The 16,011-nt window shown below is 48.5% G+C and overlaps 2 long non-coding RNA genes across 2 annotated transcripts in view; one reads left to right on the forward strand and one right to left on the reverse strand.

Moving 5' to 3' along the window:
* The window catches only part of LOC103346696 (uncharacterized), a 166,359-nt gene that overhangs the window by 95,813 nt on the left and 54,535 nt on the right, over nt 1–16,011 (forward strand). The window lies entirely within an intron of this gene.
* On the reverse strand, nt 10,104–11,379 carry LOC103346698 (uncharacterized). The gene is made up of 3 exons (XR_515923.5): nt 11,139–11,379; nt 10,878–11,040; nt 10,104–10,350 (listed from the first exon to the last, which is right to left on the reverse strand). It is a non-coding gene; the product is annotated as an uncharacterized LOC103346698 (long non-coding RNA).

Consider the following 16,011-nt stretch of genomic DNA (forward strand, 5'->3'; position numbering starts at 1 on the left):
TGGTCTGCTTGCCTTCAAGGTCTGCGCCATCTCCTCGGTGTTGCTGAGTCTCCCTGCGTTGCCACTTCCCGCTATATTGCCAGCGCGGAGGAGATAACCCAGTGCACTTAGTGCTTGCCACAGGGCACTGTCCTCTAAATTGTGGCTCTAAAAATAAGGGATGACCAGACTTCGCTGTTGTTCTGCGGCCCACGTTCTGAATGGGAGCTCGGAGAAGACACTTCTTTGGTTTTCCCTGTTGGGGTGGGTGGACATTGGGGTCAGAGATTGCCAGCTGGGGTCTGGCATTCAAATGCAGTTTATTTGTAACTGGTTTCTTTCCCAACTTCCTTTACACAGATTGCCTTTTGGCCACTCTGTGTGCCCTACGCTATTGCAGGGGGAGGAGGCAGGACGATGAAGCTCAAGGAATCGCATTCGTTACTCCTTGCTGCTCTATCAGCTGCTGAGATTGGTGTTAGCTGTGAATGTTTCATAAAGTGAAGCAGGGGGCCTGGCGATCTTTAATGTGGGAAAGGCCCTTAAAACAGAAATCAAAAAGAGAAATCAACCTAAATCCTTAGATTCTCAAAAAGAATCAAATAAAGGGTCATGTAGAGCTGCCAGATTCAGCAAATACAAATACAGGATGCCAGGTGAAATTTGAATTTCCGATAAATAATGAATTCACTTTTTAAAAAGGAATTCTTTATTTTATTTGAAAGTCAAAGTTACACACAGAGAGCAGGAAAAGCAGAGCGAGAGAGAGGTCTTCCATCTGCTCATTCACTCCACAATTGCCCACAACAGCTGGAGCTGCGCCAATCTGAAGCCAGGAGCTTCCTCTGGGTCTCCCACACAGGTGCAGGGGCCTAAGGACTTGGGCCATCTTCTACTGCTTTCCCAGGCCATAGCAGAGAGCTGGATGGGAAGTGGAGCAGCTGGGACTTGAACCAGCGCCCATATGGGATGCCCGCCCTGCAGTTGGTGGCTTTACCTGCTATGCCACTGTGCCAGCCTTTGAATTCACTGTTATTATATGCATGTCCCATGCAATATTTGGAGTATGTTTTTCAGTTTAAAAGTCATTGTTTATCTGAAATACCAGTGTAACTGGGAGGCTTGTATTTTAGTTGGCAAGCCTAAGCAAGGGAGAAGTTGCTCCAAAACAAAACAGAAACTTCTGGAAGCCAGTGAGTGGACTTAGGAACATGACTGAACCAGGAAGCCCTTGAGACTTGTACGTGAGCAGAGGAAGCACCAGTCTCTTTTCCACTGCCTTGTGGGGAAATGTGTGCTGTTTGTACTGTCAGTTTTGGCTTCTCTGGTGAGTTTTCCAGCTTATTCTGTGGCTACAGCTCCACTTGAGGGGTGAGGAGATGGTCATGAAGTCTTCACTGTGATCAGAGCAGTGACACAGGGACTCCTGTCTGGGGCAGTTTCTTCTGTGAAGTGGCTGTTCCCCGCCTTTCTTCCATGCCAGCTCTCAGGGCTAGCATGGGACTCTCCCTGCTTCCCCCACAAAAACAAGTGCAGTTTTTAGGCTTTGATGTTAACAAAACAGAGCCAGGGGTGGACATACTGGCTTGGGCATTTTACTGACCTCTATTTCCCAGTTTCCCTGCCGAGTGTCTTCAAACCTGCATGTACCTCCCAGACCAGACTTTAACTGCCTTCAGAGACTGGAAAGAGACGGGTCAGCACTGACAATGGCAAGAAGGGATGCAGACGTAGAACACAGAGTCTTGGATCACTGAGGAAGACCCCCAGAGGATAAGTGGGCAGGGGGCCTACTGTTTGGTCTCTGAAGGATCCTTGGACTGCTGCAGCAGGAAGACACAGCCTTTGCTCTCAGGGGATTTGCACTCTGATGCAGACTCATTTGTAAACAAGCAATTAGAAGCCAGAACAAATTTCCCTTAATGGAGGTGTGAACAGGATTTGGGGGGAAGCACCAAAGTCAACCCGGAATCAGGGGAGATCTCCCAGGAGAGAGGCCCCCATAAACCCAAGGCTGTCAGGAGGAGCTGGGGCTGGCCAAGTGGATGAGGGAGGCAGGGTGACCTCGGCAGAGGAGCCACCTGTGTACACACATGGACACAAGGTGTGCTCAGGGAGTGACAGAGTGAAGGGCAGAGGAAGAGGAGGGCAGGAGGGAAGTGTTAGAAGACCGTCGGGGCTGCAGAGGAGCTGAAGGTAGACACTGTGTAGGTAGGGGCAGCCACGGAAGGGTTTGGAACCCAGGAGCAAAAGTCCCCTTTCATCGTCCTGGGAAGTTGTGTCCTGAATTTCCAGATTGAGAGGTGGAAGCTTAGAGATGTAAAATAAGGGTGTCCACTTCGGAGAGTCGACAGTCAAGGAGGACTGGACTCCATCTGTGTCTGACGGCAGCGTCCAGCCACTCCCCATTCCACAGAGCTCTACAATCTGGACGGGAAGCGTATCGAAGGAGGTGGCTTCCCAGCTTCCATACCCTGCTGAAGGAGGTCTACTAAGGAGTGGGCTGGCCTCGGTGCTGGGTGTTTCCTACCTGCAGGGAGATGAGCCACGTCCTTCAGCCCCTTGCCCATGCTGTGCGTCTCCACAGCTCTACTATGCAAGCTCACAGTTAAGACAGTGAAGTCAATTTTATGTTTTAGAAAGATTTGAAGCAAAGCTCAGCATTGACATGTTAACTCCCAGTTGTCTAGAATGTTTGAGGAGGGAACTCTGTAACTCATATGTTGGGGGTGGGGTGGGGTTGTGCTTTCTAGCAGGACAAATAAAATGAAAGCCTTTGCAAAATGTGGATTCAGAATGTCTTTGCAGGTTGAGATAGCTGTAAGTCATGCACACCACATGACAGTTAACACTAGCTGCTCCACCAGTGTTAAAGTCAGCAACAGTCACATCTGGATCCCTGGCAAGGGATGTGATTGTATTGGCATTGGTTTAAAAAAAAAAAAAAAGAAAAGGCCACATAATGTAGGAAGAATGTGCCAAAACCAGAGTCCTCCACGGAATTCACTCTTCCTTTGGGTTCCCAAAGTTCGAAATTGTAGACCATCAGCTAGAACTCTCTGGCTAATGACAATTTGTTCAAGTGCATCGATGATGCATGAATGAAACCCCAGCGGGGTCTGGATTCACACAGAGCTTTACTGGGTGAGGCTGAAATACTGAATGCAAAGGAAAACATACGGACAGGCTTTCCACATGGGCATCTGTCTGGGTAAGCCTTTTGTGCTCTGACAAGGGAAGGAATGCCAACAACATTGCTAATGTTACTACTCTATTACTCTTACTCATGAAATATTGATCTCATGCTAAGAATACAGTGATTACAGAATCTGTGAAAATGTGCCTTATGATTTTTCACACTGGTTCCAAGTGCTTATCATGACACAATTTTATCCACAAACACTGGACACAATTCATCTGAAATGTTTCAATTCTTAAATACCAAAGTGAGGGCCTCAATCTTTCACTTCTTCTCTTCTCCTCTTTTCTTCTTACTCCCTCTTTCCTTTTAATACATGTGCCTCTGCAGTGGATGGATCCCCTTGCAGGCCTTGTACTGAGCAGAATGTCTTTGGATGTTTACCTGTCTGAAGTATTCTGTTGCTGATCTCACAGCAACAGGGTGAGGAAAAATTAATAGGGTGTTTTGGGGACTGTCCAATTCCCAGGCATGTCATTATTTCCTTGATCACGTTGTGTGGCTTCAGACTGTGTGGGGAATTGAGAGAGCAGACAGCCACATTCACATCAAGGAGAACATGACTGGGACCTGGGGACAGTGTCTTTCATAAGGGCAGGGATTTGCATCACCTGCATACTCCCCCATGTCCATCTGAGGATGTGCTGCTCTGGGTGCTCGGGACAACAGGGCACAGCCTGTTCAGGTGATGCTGAGTCTAATGGGCATCCACGCTTGGAAGCGCTATCCATGGACAGACTCCTTGAGGAGGAGGAAGGCCAGAGAATCTTCCTGATCCTCCCCATCCCCTCTCCAGTGTTTGTCAGTGAGACCAACAAGGACTTAGAGATTCTCATTGCCTGCTGAGTTTCTCAGTGTCATGTGGATTTAGGGATTGATATTCATGCTTTTTCTCTATTAAGACCCATCCACTAGGAGGGCAGGGAAGTGGTCAACGTGGCTTTATTCATCCAGGGTACCGAGGCTTGGGGTACACTCTCATCATTGGTCCAAGCACAGCTTCTCCCTTTTGTTTGCTTTCTTTATAACCCCACTGTTGTACCCCTACTCCCACAGAATACATGACATTTCACATGTGTCTTTTGGTTTGTATATGTTTTTGCAAAGTGAATGTTTTGAATGCATGTATTTAATTTCTACAAATTATATTTGGTTATGTATCTCATGTTCACTTACTTTCCCTTCTCTAAGTACAATTTTTTTAAAAGATTTTATTTATTTATTTGAGAGGTAGAATTACAGAGAGAGGGAGAGACAGAGAGGAAAGTCTTCCATTTGCTGGTTTGTTCCCTAAATGGCCACAACGGCCTGATCCGAAGCCAGGAGCCAGGAGCTTCTTCTGGTCTCCCATGTGGGTGCAGGGACCCAAGCACTTGGGCCATCTTCCACTGCTTTCCCAGGCCACAGCAGAGAGCTGGATCAGAAGAGGATCAGCCACTGGGACACGAACCAGTGCCTATATAGGATGTTGGCACTGTACGTGGAGGCTTAGCCTGCTACAGCACAGTGTAGCCCCTATACCACAGTGCTGGCCCCTCTAGGTACATTTTAAAGATGCGTTCATGTCACTGTGTGTCAATCTGTTGTTTATAATTAATTGCCTTCTAATGTTCCAAGGTATGCATCTACCACATTTTTGCCTATTCACTCTCCTAACAATGAGCACCCAGTAATCTTCAAGTCCTAGCCAACACAGGTTTCAGGGAACATGAACATGAATATCCTTCTACCCATCCCCTTATGGAGCTGCTTAGGCATTTATTTGTGGGGGGCACCTACAGGTGGAATTTCTGGGAGAAAGAATGTTGACTTATTTTGGCTCATTGTTGCCAGACCACTCTGCTGCACCTGTCTACACGTCACAGGTCATATATTATCTGGCTTCCTGATTGTGGCTTGTTTAGTAGACACAAAACGACAGCTCATTGTTTTCAGTTGAATTTCTTTTTACTAATTTGGAGCATCTCCCGTTTTGGGCTTTACTTTTGGAGATTTCCTTCCTCTTGGCCATTCCTCTCTATGTGAGTTGCTTGGTTTTTTTTTTTTTTTTCTTTTTTTTTTTTTCCTAACTGATTGCAATTTTTCTTGTGAATTCTGAAAGTTGTCAGTAGAAGAAGGAGCCATCCCCTCGGAACAGCCCCTGAATAATCAGCCTCAAATGAGAGTTGCTCAGAGGAAGCAGTTACTGTCTCGTGGGAAGTGAAGGAGACAGTGGGAAGACAGGGTTCCCTAAAGAAACTACCTCCCTAGGAGCGATTTCCCGGGGCTTCTATAGCAAGGGTAGGGGAGTGTCCAGGGTGCAGAAGAGGAGGAGCAGGAGGAAGGCCCTTCTTGCTCTAGCAACACAGATCTGCTTTTTAAAAAAAGATTCATTTTATTTACAGAGCAAGGAAGAGAGAGAGAGAATCTTTCAGTTGCAGGTTCACTCCCCAAATGGCTGCAACAACCAGGGTGGCACCAATCTGAAGCCAGGAGCCAGGAGCTTCTTCCGGGTCTCCTATGTGGGTGCAGGGGCCCAAGGACTTGGGTCAACATTTTCTGCCTTTCCAGGTGCATTAGCAGGGAGCTGGATTGGAAGTGGAGCAGGAGCTGGATTGAAAGTGGAGCAGCTGGGATACAAATTGGATGCCGGTGTGGCAGGTGGCAGCTTAACCTGCTACACCAAAACACCCGCCCAGCACGTCTTCATTCATCCTATGTTTAAAACCCTGACTCAGACTTGTTTCTTTCAGTTTTCCTGGTGGTCTGGTTCCCTTCAAGTACCATGTGGCGAGATAAGCTTTCCTGGAACTTCTGAAAATTAAGCTGTGACCAGTAAACAGATTCTCTGCCCTCTTGCCTAAATCCCACACTCTTGGTTACAAAGTCCTCCCTCCCTGCGGAAGCTATCAGCAACATGGCAACGCATTTAGAAGCATATTTATCAATGTTGTTGCTTTTGAAATGGTGTGTATATGTTTTGTTTTATTATATGTATTTTCATTTTATTTCAATGGCAGAGAGAGACAGAAACAGAGATTCTTCGTCTGCTGGTTCACTCCCCAAACGCCTACAACAGTTGGGTCTGGGTGAGGCTGGGAGCCTAGAACTCAATCTGGGTCTCCCACATGGGTGACAAGGACTCAAACAATTGAACCATCACCCTCTGCCGCCCAGAATGCACATTAGCGGTCAGCTGGAGTGGAGAGTGGAGCTGTCACTCAAACCCAGGAACTTTCATATGGCAATGCAGGTGTCTTAACAGCTATGCCAGCCCAATAGCGGGTTCTTTTGAAGTGCAGTTTTAGATGTGACACCACTTCTCATGGGTAGCTATTGGGAGGTTAGGGTAGGCTTAAGATCTTTCTTCATTGGGTATGGCGGATCCTAAGAATCACATCTTATAATTTAAGAGAAGAATCAAATAGGGCCCAGATGCAATGTAACTGATATTGAGAAAGGCCCAGTTTCCAAGTCTAAGTTGACCCAATATCCTGGTTCATATGGATGAACCCTGGGTCCATACTTCTGGATTAACCCAAGCTAAAATATCATCTAGAGTGGTTTTAGGATCTTTAGGTGCCTCTTAGAGGAGAGCCAAGAATTCTGGCCCCTGGCTCCTTGGAACTTCCTGTTCTACTTGGTCTTGACACAGTGTCAGATCTGAGCCATGCCGTGCGGGGCAGGGGGTTGGGAGAATACCAGCAGAGTAGTAGGAAGATGGTACGTTCTTTATCAGCCAGAATGGCAGCAGCCCCAACCACAACAGCAACAGCCCAACAAACACTATGAGTTGGCTTTTGTAGGGGATTTCCACAACAGTGGCCACTAGCCAACCAGTTACCCAGGACAAAATGTATCAGCCACTGGGGTCTGTCTGGTTGTTATAGAAACAGATAACAGAATAATACATTAAATACACATTATTCAGCTGTTTACCTGTACTTTCTTATTTTATAACATTCCCACCCCTTAAACAGGTTGATTTCTTTCCAGTTGCTGGGTGGACGCATCATGGGAATGCGCCCACTGCTCCTGCAAGAAACTCAGTGCACACCTAGCAGTGTGGCACATTACGCATGAAGGCATATGAGTCTCTCTTGTGTTTAGCTGGTTAACATTATCAGCAGTTGAGGGACAGGCCACTCAGCCAACACATATGTTTCCCCTAGTACAGGTTCTTTGTCATGTCCGGGAACCTGCACCGTTACTAGGCTCAGCTAGGTAATCGTCATGGATTTCACTTGAAACTGGTATTGTATTTCTGCCCCCATGGGACAAGCAAGGCTACCCAGGGAGTGAAATTAGTTGTGATCAACCAGGGCCACAACTGATTAGCTTTTCCTCCTTTTACCAAAGGAGAGGGGGCTGGCAAAAATACAAGACCATTTAGGCCACTCTGTGGCTATAAGAGTTTATCATCACTGTTAACCTGGATGTATGTAATGGGGACATCCCTGTCTTCCTGGGTTGCTCATTTAACAAGTGAGCTTCTTGGTTCAACTGGCACATCCGCCCCTTGAGGCTAGTCTGGTCAGCTTGTGGACTGTAAGAAACATGCAGGAAAAAAACAAAATAAAACAAACCACGTTGCCACAGCTAGGGGATCTTCCTCACACAACACATGACCAGGTGTTGGCAGCAACCCAAACCACTTTGGATGAGCTCTTGCACGTCCTGGTTATCCTTAAACTGCCTGGGTTGTTTTGTTGGGGGTAATATCCATTCTCCAATGTTGGGCCACATACCTCATGGTGCAGGGATCAACAGCTCCCAGTTTCCTGTGAGGCCATGTAGCCTTGTCCATGCTGGGCACCCAGAGGCTACAAAGCTGGGCTAAAGCATCAGCCTCATCATTCCCAGGGGCCAGCAGTGGACTGTGTCCATAGAAATGACATATGGTGACCTGTGTTGTGGGACCCAGGTCCCATAGATTCTTCCATATGGCTTGTGCCCATACTGGTAAATGGCCTACAAACCAGTTTTGTTGCTTCCATTGGGCCAACCATAGAGTTAACCCTCGGAACACCCAGAGCACTTTCATCAGGACTGCAGCTCCTGGGAGAGGGACTAGTATTCATAGCTACCCTCTGATCTAGATACGACTCCCATTTGGCCAGGGTGGGCATCTGAGCTACTCCCATCTTTGATGCTGTCACCCAGGACTGCAGTCAGCCAGGTACGGGATTTGTGGTTTGCACTTGAGCTTTCCTACGGGCAGTTATAGGCTCACAGGCCTGTAAAGCAGCATACACAGCTGCTAATTGCTTCTCAATAAGGGAGTTATCACAACTTGGCTCTCTTTCAAAGTTGGGACTTGAACCCAACAGGAATTTATCTGTTTCCTGCCTGGTGCCACAGTCCCCACTTAAAACCAGCATCTGTAATAGTAACATCCAGTTGGAAAGGCTTGGTGGGATCCACCACTTGTAATACCTGTGCCTGGGCCACCACGCTCTTGGTGGTCGCAAAGTCCTGCTTAGCCTCAAGAGTCCATCCCCATATTGCCCCCTTTTGGCACAATTGGTATATGGGGCAAAGTATTGGTGTTAGATAGGAAACACTTGCCATGACCCTAGGATGCCCACAAAGGCCTGTAACTGCGTCACTGTAGTGGGCCTTGGAAAAGCCCACTGCTCAGGTGACCAAAGAACTCCCAAGGACTTGACAGACAAGCCACGTCCTTGCCCCTTGCTGCCATCAAGTGCCCATCCCCATGAATGCAGGGCACACCTTCAAGTGTCAGCTGTCGTTCCTAAATCCACAAGGGAATCAGATGGTAGCATCACATCATGGATAAAACTGAACAAAGCAGCAGCGGGAAGTCTTTCCCCAGAGACCAAGTCCTTGGCTATCAGCCCATGAAAAACAGTGGGGCTGTGCGTGGGGCACACGATGCCAGCTTTCTCCAACCGGATAATGGTCTGTGCAATCTCTTCATGCCCTCCAGGCCATCAGTCACTGCTGCGAGCCATGGGTGTCTCCTGACCATGGAATTTGCAGCTCATATGTGCAGCCAACATTTACCTGTCTGCAGCCCCAGCAGGTGCCCCGGCTCAGGGCCTCACCCACCCCCACAAGCATTCTGCAGCTTTTCTTGTAGCACATTTTTACATTATCTTGGTCTTTGACTCTTTTCCCTGGTGCTGGAGCTTCTTTCCTTGTTACTTAATCAGGGCCGTCTCAGTCAAGGTCTCTGCTGTTTCCACAGCTGCCTTAGTCACCTCTTTCTATTCCTCCCCCTCCTTTTTCCAGAAGAAGGGGAGGTGGAGTGCCTGGCCTGGGGCAGAGGTCACCACAGGCAGTAAGAAAGACACCCCACAGCATCAGCTGTTGTCTGGACAACTCTCTTATTCTCCTTTGCCTCCCCAAAGGCAACCAGCAAGTCCTGTTCTTGGGTCTCAGCCTGTGGTGATCTGCCATGGATGGGAAGGCAGCTGGGAAGACCCACCCTGTGGCCCCTAGCGCTATCTGGGCATCTCCCTGCGTGGACATCTCTCTGAGCCCATGCAATGCCATTCTCACAATAGTGGGTGAATCATCAGCTCCAGCCTACCTTTTTCTTTTTAGATTAATTAACTTTTCCTCCAAAGAAACCTTTTATTAAGAGTACAAATTTCATAAATACAACTTTAGGAATATAGTGATTCTTCCTACCATACCCACCCTCCCACCCACACTCCCACCCCATAGCCTCCCTCTCCCATTCCCAGTCCCATTCTCTATTAAGATTCATTTTCAATTAACTTTGTACACGGAAGATCAACTCTATAATAAGTAAAGATTTTAACAGTTTGCACACACACACACACACATACACACACAAACTGTTTGAGAACAAGTTTTACAGTTAAATCTCATAATACAACTCATTGAAGACAGAGGTCCTGCATGGGGTGTTAGTACACAGTGGCTCCCATTGTTAATTTACCAGTTAACACTCTTATTTTTTGTAAAGATTTTTTATTTATTTGAAAGTCAGAGTTACACAGAGAGGAGAGGCAGAGAGAGAGAGAGAGAGAGAGAGGTCTTCCATCCAGTGGTTCACTTCCCAATTGGCTGCAACGGCCGGAGCTGCGCCGATCTGAAGCCAGGAGCCAGGAGCCAGGAGCTTCTTTTGGGTCTCCCATGTGGGTGCAGAGGCCCAAGGACCTGGGCAATCCTCTACTGCTTTCCCAGGCCATAGCAGAGAGCTGGATAGGAAGTGGAGCAGCCAGGTCTCAAACCGGCGCCCATATTGGGTGCCAGCACTTCAGGCCAGGGTGTTAACCCACTGCACCACAGCGCAGGCCCCAGTTAACACTCTTAGGTATGATTTCAGTCATCACCCAAGGCTCTTGACATGAGCTGCCTAGGCTATGGAAGCCTTTTGAATCCACAAACAACTTTAGTATTCATACAAGGCCATAAGCAAAGTAGAAGTTCTCTCCTCTCCACTGGGATCTCACTCACAGAGATCCTTCATGTAGAACATTTTTTGCCACAGTGTCTTGGCTTTCCATGCCTGAAATGCTCTCATGGGCTTTTCAGCCAGACCAGGATGCCTTAAGGGTCTAGCCCACTCTTGGTGGGGGTGGCAGGCTTACAAGGCCCATAGTCACCAAGCACCAATACTTGTGGATGTTTACCCTCAAATTCCATACTGGTCTGAAAAGAATCCTGCTCATGGCACCAAAGTGTACACCCGTACCCGTTCTTCCACACTGTGTAGTTCTCATACCTGGACATCACTGGCTAGTGCCTTTACGCTGCTGCTTCAGTGCCCTAAGGAACATCCACCCATCTGACCAGCACTGGCCCAGTGTTCCTCGGGCAGCACGTCCTCCAGGATATGCAGGGCCTTTTCCAAGGCTTGAAGACCCCATCCACCGGTTCCCACTCCTCTGGGGGTAAAGGAGGGAGGTGACCAAGTCTGCCTCCATGGATATCATCATCTAGTTGGAGGCCACATGTCCTCCAGTGGGGGACTGGGAGTACTCACCCACTATGCCAGCTGTCAGATCTCAGCTTGGCTGTGCAGGGCCCAGGGCTGGAAGGAACTGGTGGAGCGGTAGGAAGATGGGACATTCTTTATCAGCCAGCACAGGGGTAGCCCCAACCACAACAGCAGCAGCCCAACACTTTGGGAGTTGGCTTTTGTAGGGGGTTTCCACAGTAGCGGCCGCCAGTCAGCCAGTTACCCAGCAGGAAATGTATCAGCCTTTCTGGGCCCATTGAAGTGCACAAAGTGTTATCAGCCACCGGGGTCTGCCTGGTTGTCACAGAAACACAGCAGTACAGAACTTGATGCACCTTGTGCAACTGTCTACCTGGATTTTCTTACATTCCAACATGCACGGTAGCACCTAATTCAGTTAGCAGGTCTCTTCCCATTCCTGGAGGACATGCAGAAAGGAGTAAATCCGAACTCCAGGACTAACTGCACAGGCCTGGAGCTCTGGAAATCTTTCTAGCTGTTTCTCCTGACACTCCTTTAATGCTACACTGCCTCTCAGAGAAAGCCCCTTTTTTGTAAGCAGTAGAGAGAATGTGTTGAGCAAGTTATCGTTGCTGAGCAATAACTTGACTTCCTCCCTTTCTTTCTCTAGGGTAACCGAGAGCTCCCCGGGGGACATTTGGGTCTATAAGGAGCCAGTCAGAGGGCTCCTTAGCTGTTAGGAAACTGGCGCAGTTGTAGCCAGGTGGCCGCATGGCCCAGCTACCTGAGCCAGGCTCCACCCCCATCCTAATGGGATTCGCTGCTCCTGCTTCCCTGCCCGCCCTCAGGCAAAGTTTTAAAAGGGCCTGTTCTGAACACGGGCTCTCTTGCCCCTTCTGTCCTGCTCTCTCTCGGTTCCTCTCTCTAGCCTCCTCCTCTGGTCTCTTGGCTCTTGGTCCTTCTCTCCTGCACTCTCTAGGCTTCTCTCCTCTCATCTCTCTTCTCCCTCCTCTGTCTCTCTCTCACAGTCTCCTTCTCCCTTTTTCCTTCGCCGCCCCTTCACTCCGGTCTGTAGGGTGTTCCCCAATAAACCCTTTCCCTTACTCCGCTGTCCAGTGTGCTTTGAGACGGCTAACATTAAGATATAACATTAGCCCCATTGATCTTCTTCCCTCAGGGGGAGCTAAAAGGAAACTATTTGTCCCTGAGCCTTCCCCCTGGGGCAGCTTGGGCCCTCCTGTGCCCATGCCCATGCCCATGTCCTTGTCCTTCCAACTTGCAGAATGCACACTGTTAGGCCTTCACTTAGCTGGTGGCCTACTGTTGGTCCCACTTTGGGGGCTGGGGTTCCTCTCTCATGGTGGCTTCCTTTGTTTCCCTCAGGGTACATGGAGCAGCCTGGAAAGCAATGGCCAACAAAGTCACCTGCCTTTACATCCTCTGTCTTCTTTCTCATCTCCTGCCGTGTTGTAGGTGTTGAAAACCTTAAAGGCAGTCTCCACCAGCTGAGAGGGATTTGTCTCAGGACCAATAGCCGATTTCTGATGTCCAGAACATGCTGAGATATGAGACAGCTGGTAGAACCACCTGAGGCCGGCGCCGCGGCTCACTAGGCTAATCCTCTGCCTTGCGGCGCTGGCACACTGGGTTCTAGTCCCGGTCGGGGTGCCGGATTCTGTCCCGGTTGCCCCTCTTCCAGGCCAGCTCTCTGCTGTGGCCAGGGAGTGCAGTGGAGGATGGCCCAAGTGCTTGGACCCTGCACCCCATGGGAGACCAGGAGAAGCACCTGGCTCCCGCCATTGGATCAGCGCGGTGCGCCGGCCGCAGCACGCCAGCCGTGGCGGCCATTGGAGGGTGAACCAACGGCAAAAGAAAGACCTTTCTCTCTCTCTCTCACTATCCACTCTGCCTGTCAAAAAAAAAAAAAAAAAAAAAGAAGCGCCTGAGTTCTCTGAGCTTCAGGGTGTCGAGATGAGACTGAGAGGCTCCCAGCCTCTCTGGGAGGGCAGAGGAATTTTCTTGTGTCTTGCTGTATTTCACTCAGCTGCCTCCAGGTAGGGGTGGTGCTGCTGCTTATCTCTTGCACGCCTGTTAGCAACATTACCCTATGATCTCTGTAGGCTCTTTGGTATTCTGAGGTCCCAATTTTGGGCCATCACTGGGACTGATTCCTCAGCTCACCTCCACACCTGGTCACTGGGTTGATTGGCAGCTGCTCGTCAGCCTCCCTCCCGGGCCTTTATCAGCACAGCTGACATTTCTTCCACTGTCAGAACGGTAGTCATTAAGGTTTGAGGGGACCCAGGTGGGGTTGAGTTGCAATAATACCTCTTATCAGTGACAGGAGTTCTTCAGTTAGTGCTTAGGCCTTTGATGCGTGCCTTGCAATTATGCAAGTCAGAGGTGGTGAGTGGCAAATGCGCAGTTATCAACATTTCTTCCCCTTCATTGCTAGTTCTGTGTTGGGTGAGTAATGCCTGTTGTGCTTTTAGGAAAGGGTGGGCCTGGTACTGGCCAAGCCATTCCCGTAGACAGAGGGCTGGCAGCCAGTCAGGGGAGCAGGATCTCAGGGCCAGGAGCTAAGGGTTCAGGCCGGGTGCTGGAGGAGGCCCTGCCCCTTTCTCTTTCTCCTTAGCCAGTCTGAAGAGATCCTCCTTCAAGCTACTTTTTTTCCCCCTATTAAGGGACTTTCAGATGGACTTCACTTTATTTCCCATTCAATTTTTCTTTTCATCCTGGGACCTCCCACCGAGATGAGGGCAGTACCTCTCAAAGGGATCCCAGCAATAGTGCTCCAGTGTACTTGATGGCAAAAAGCATCCTTTGGGGGCAGGCATAGAAAACTGGCCAAGCTCACAAGCCGTTGGGGAAGGCACAAACAAGGAAGTATAAAAATCCCAGGCGTAATACCAAAAAACAGTGGAGACACAAACCAAGACTCCGTAGTGTGTATCAGGACTAAAACGTGAAATCCCCAGCGCTTAGTTCCTCAAAGCAGCTGCCTTCCTGAGAAGCAGTGTGGTGGTCCTGCTGGCCCTCTTCCATAGTTTCTTCTTTATAGGAATGGCTTGGTTGTTTGTCACCCTTCTAGTCCTTCCTGTATACTTTAGCTTATTATTTCAGAAGTTGGAGACAATTCAAGAATTATTTTTAGAACTGTACTAGTAGAGGTAGCTCTTTTCTGGCAAAACTTTAAAAATAAGTATTTGAGCTTTCTCTTTGACTTGTTCTTAAGCATGTGGCTGTTCAGGAAATACAACAGGAATCAGACAAAGAAAGAAAAGTGGACCGCCCCCTCCCCAGCACAAACCTTAAAAAGTGACTGCTCGCAGTTAACTAGTGAAACAGCGGCCCACTGAGGTCTTGTCTAGGGAGGGAAGACGTCCTAAGTTCTGCTTCTGTCAGCTCCAGTCATAAATCTGCCCCTGGAATCTCTTTTACAAACATACCAGACCCGCCGAACATTGGAAGTGTGGTCCTAAGTCGCGTAGGCTGCAATTTAAACCCACCAAAGCTGTCACAGCTGACGTGTGATGTTGATGAACCTATAAATATTGTAAGAAACGTGGGATTGTTGCTCGGGTCTCAGGAAGTGATTCCAGGATTTGGATTCTGAACTTTTGTGTGTAGCTTTAAAGAGGCCCAGACTCTGTACTGGAAAGGGTAGCTACAAGAGTTATGGATTCCAGGCTCTGGATTCTAAGCCTCGTGTTTGCTTAAAAGCCTCTGAAACAGACACTGTGCTGGACAGGGGAGCTGCAGAGGTGTTCCATGGAATCAAGGAGTTTTTAACAAAAACTCCAACATTAGAAATTCCTGAGCAAGCCATTCATAAGAAGATTCTCTTCAGATCAGCTTCAGCTTAAATAAAAGGGACCTTACCAGGTGCTAGAGAACACGACTACCTCCGTGAAATTAGGACTAAACTTCTACCTCTTAAGTCTTCATAGGTGAATGCGAAAGACATTCCTGACTGTTCCTATAAGCCAATCAGAAACCTTAGAACTCGACTTCTGGGCGTAACTGACCATGCAGGGGACACAGACCTCAGCAATGACCGAGACTGCTCCAACTCACAAAGCAAATTTGTTAGACAGGATAGACAGAGACTTCCAGACCCTGGATAGGCGGGCCTGCACCACACCCCTCATGAACAGGAAGCAGTTACAGAAGAGAGGATTCGATGGCCATCAACTCCCCTTAGGATTAAGGGGATGGAGTCTCTGAGGGGGGAATGAATTAGGCAGGTGTACTCTAGTAGGCCAGACCTACGAGATGGACCCCTGGAAAATCCAGATGCCAGTTGGTTTACTGATGGCAGCAGCTATATGAAGGAAGGAGTTAGAAAGGCGGGCTATGCGTAGTGGATCTTACTCAGAGGACAGAGGCCCAAGCACTACCACGCAATGCTTCAGCCCAAAAGACAGAGCTTATTGCTTTGACTAGGGCTTTACAACTGGGAAAAGGCCAGCGAGTTCATATATATACGGATTCCAGATATGCTTTCCTTGTGTTACATACACACGTAGCAGTCTGGAAAGAGAGGGGCTTACTGACTACAAAGAGTTTCCCTGTTAAATATGGAAAAGAGATACTGGCTCCACTTCAGGCAGTACTGGAGCCTTTAGAAGTAGCCGTCATCCACTGCAAGGGACATCAGAAGGGAGATAATTATGTTAACCAGAGAAATGTGTTAACGGATAGAGCCGCTACACAGGAGAGTTTGGAAATGGCCCTTATACGTCAGTCTGTGGAAGTGGCTAAGGAACCTCACTATACGGAGCCTGAGAATGCATGGGCCCAACAGCGAGGCTATACTAAAAACACAAATAGATGGTGGGTGCGAAATCATAGAATTATGCTACCAATGGCCACTCAATGGAAAATTATTAAGGAGATACACAACTCTACCCACTTGGGAAGAGATGCTTAGTAC

Source organism: Oryctolagus cuniculus, chromosome 2, assembly GCF_051225735.1.
Source record: "Oryctolagus cuniculus isolate XC-2025 breed Fujian yellow rabbit chromosome 2, ASM5122573v1, whole genome shotgun sequence".
NCBI classification, from domain to species: domain Eukaryota; kingdom Metazoa; phylum Chordata; class Mammalia; order Lagomorpha; family Leporidae; genus Oryctolagus; species Oryctolagus cuniculus.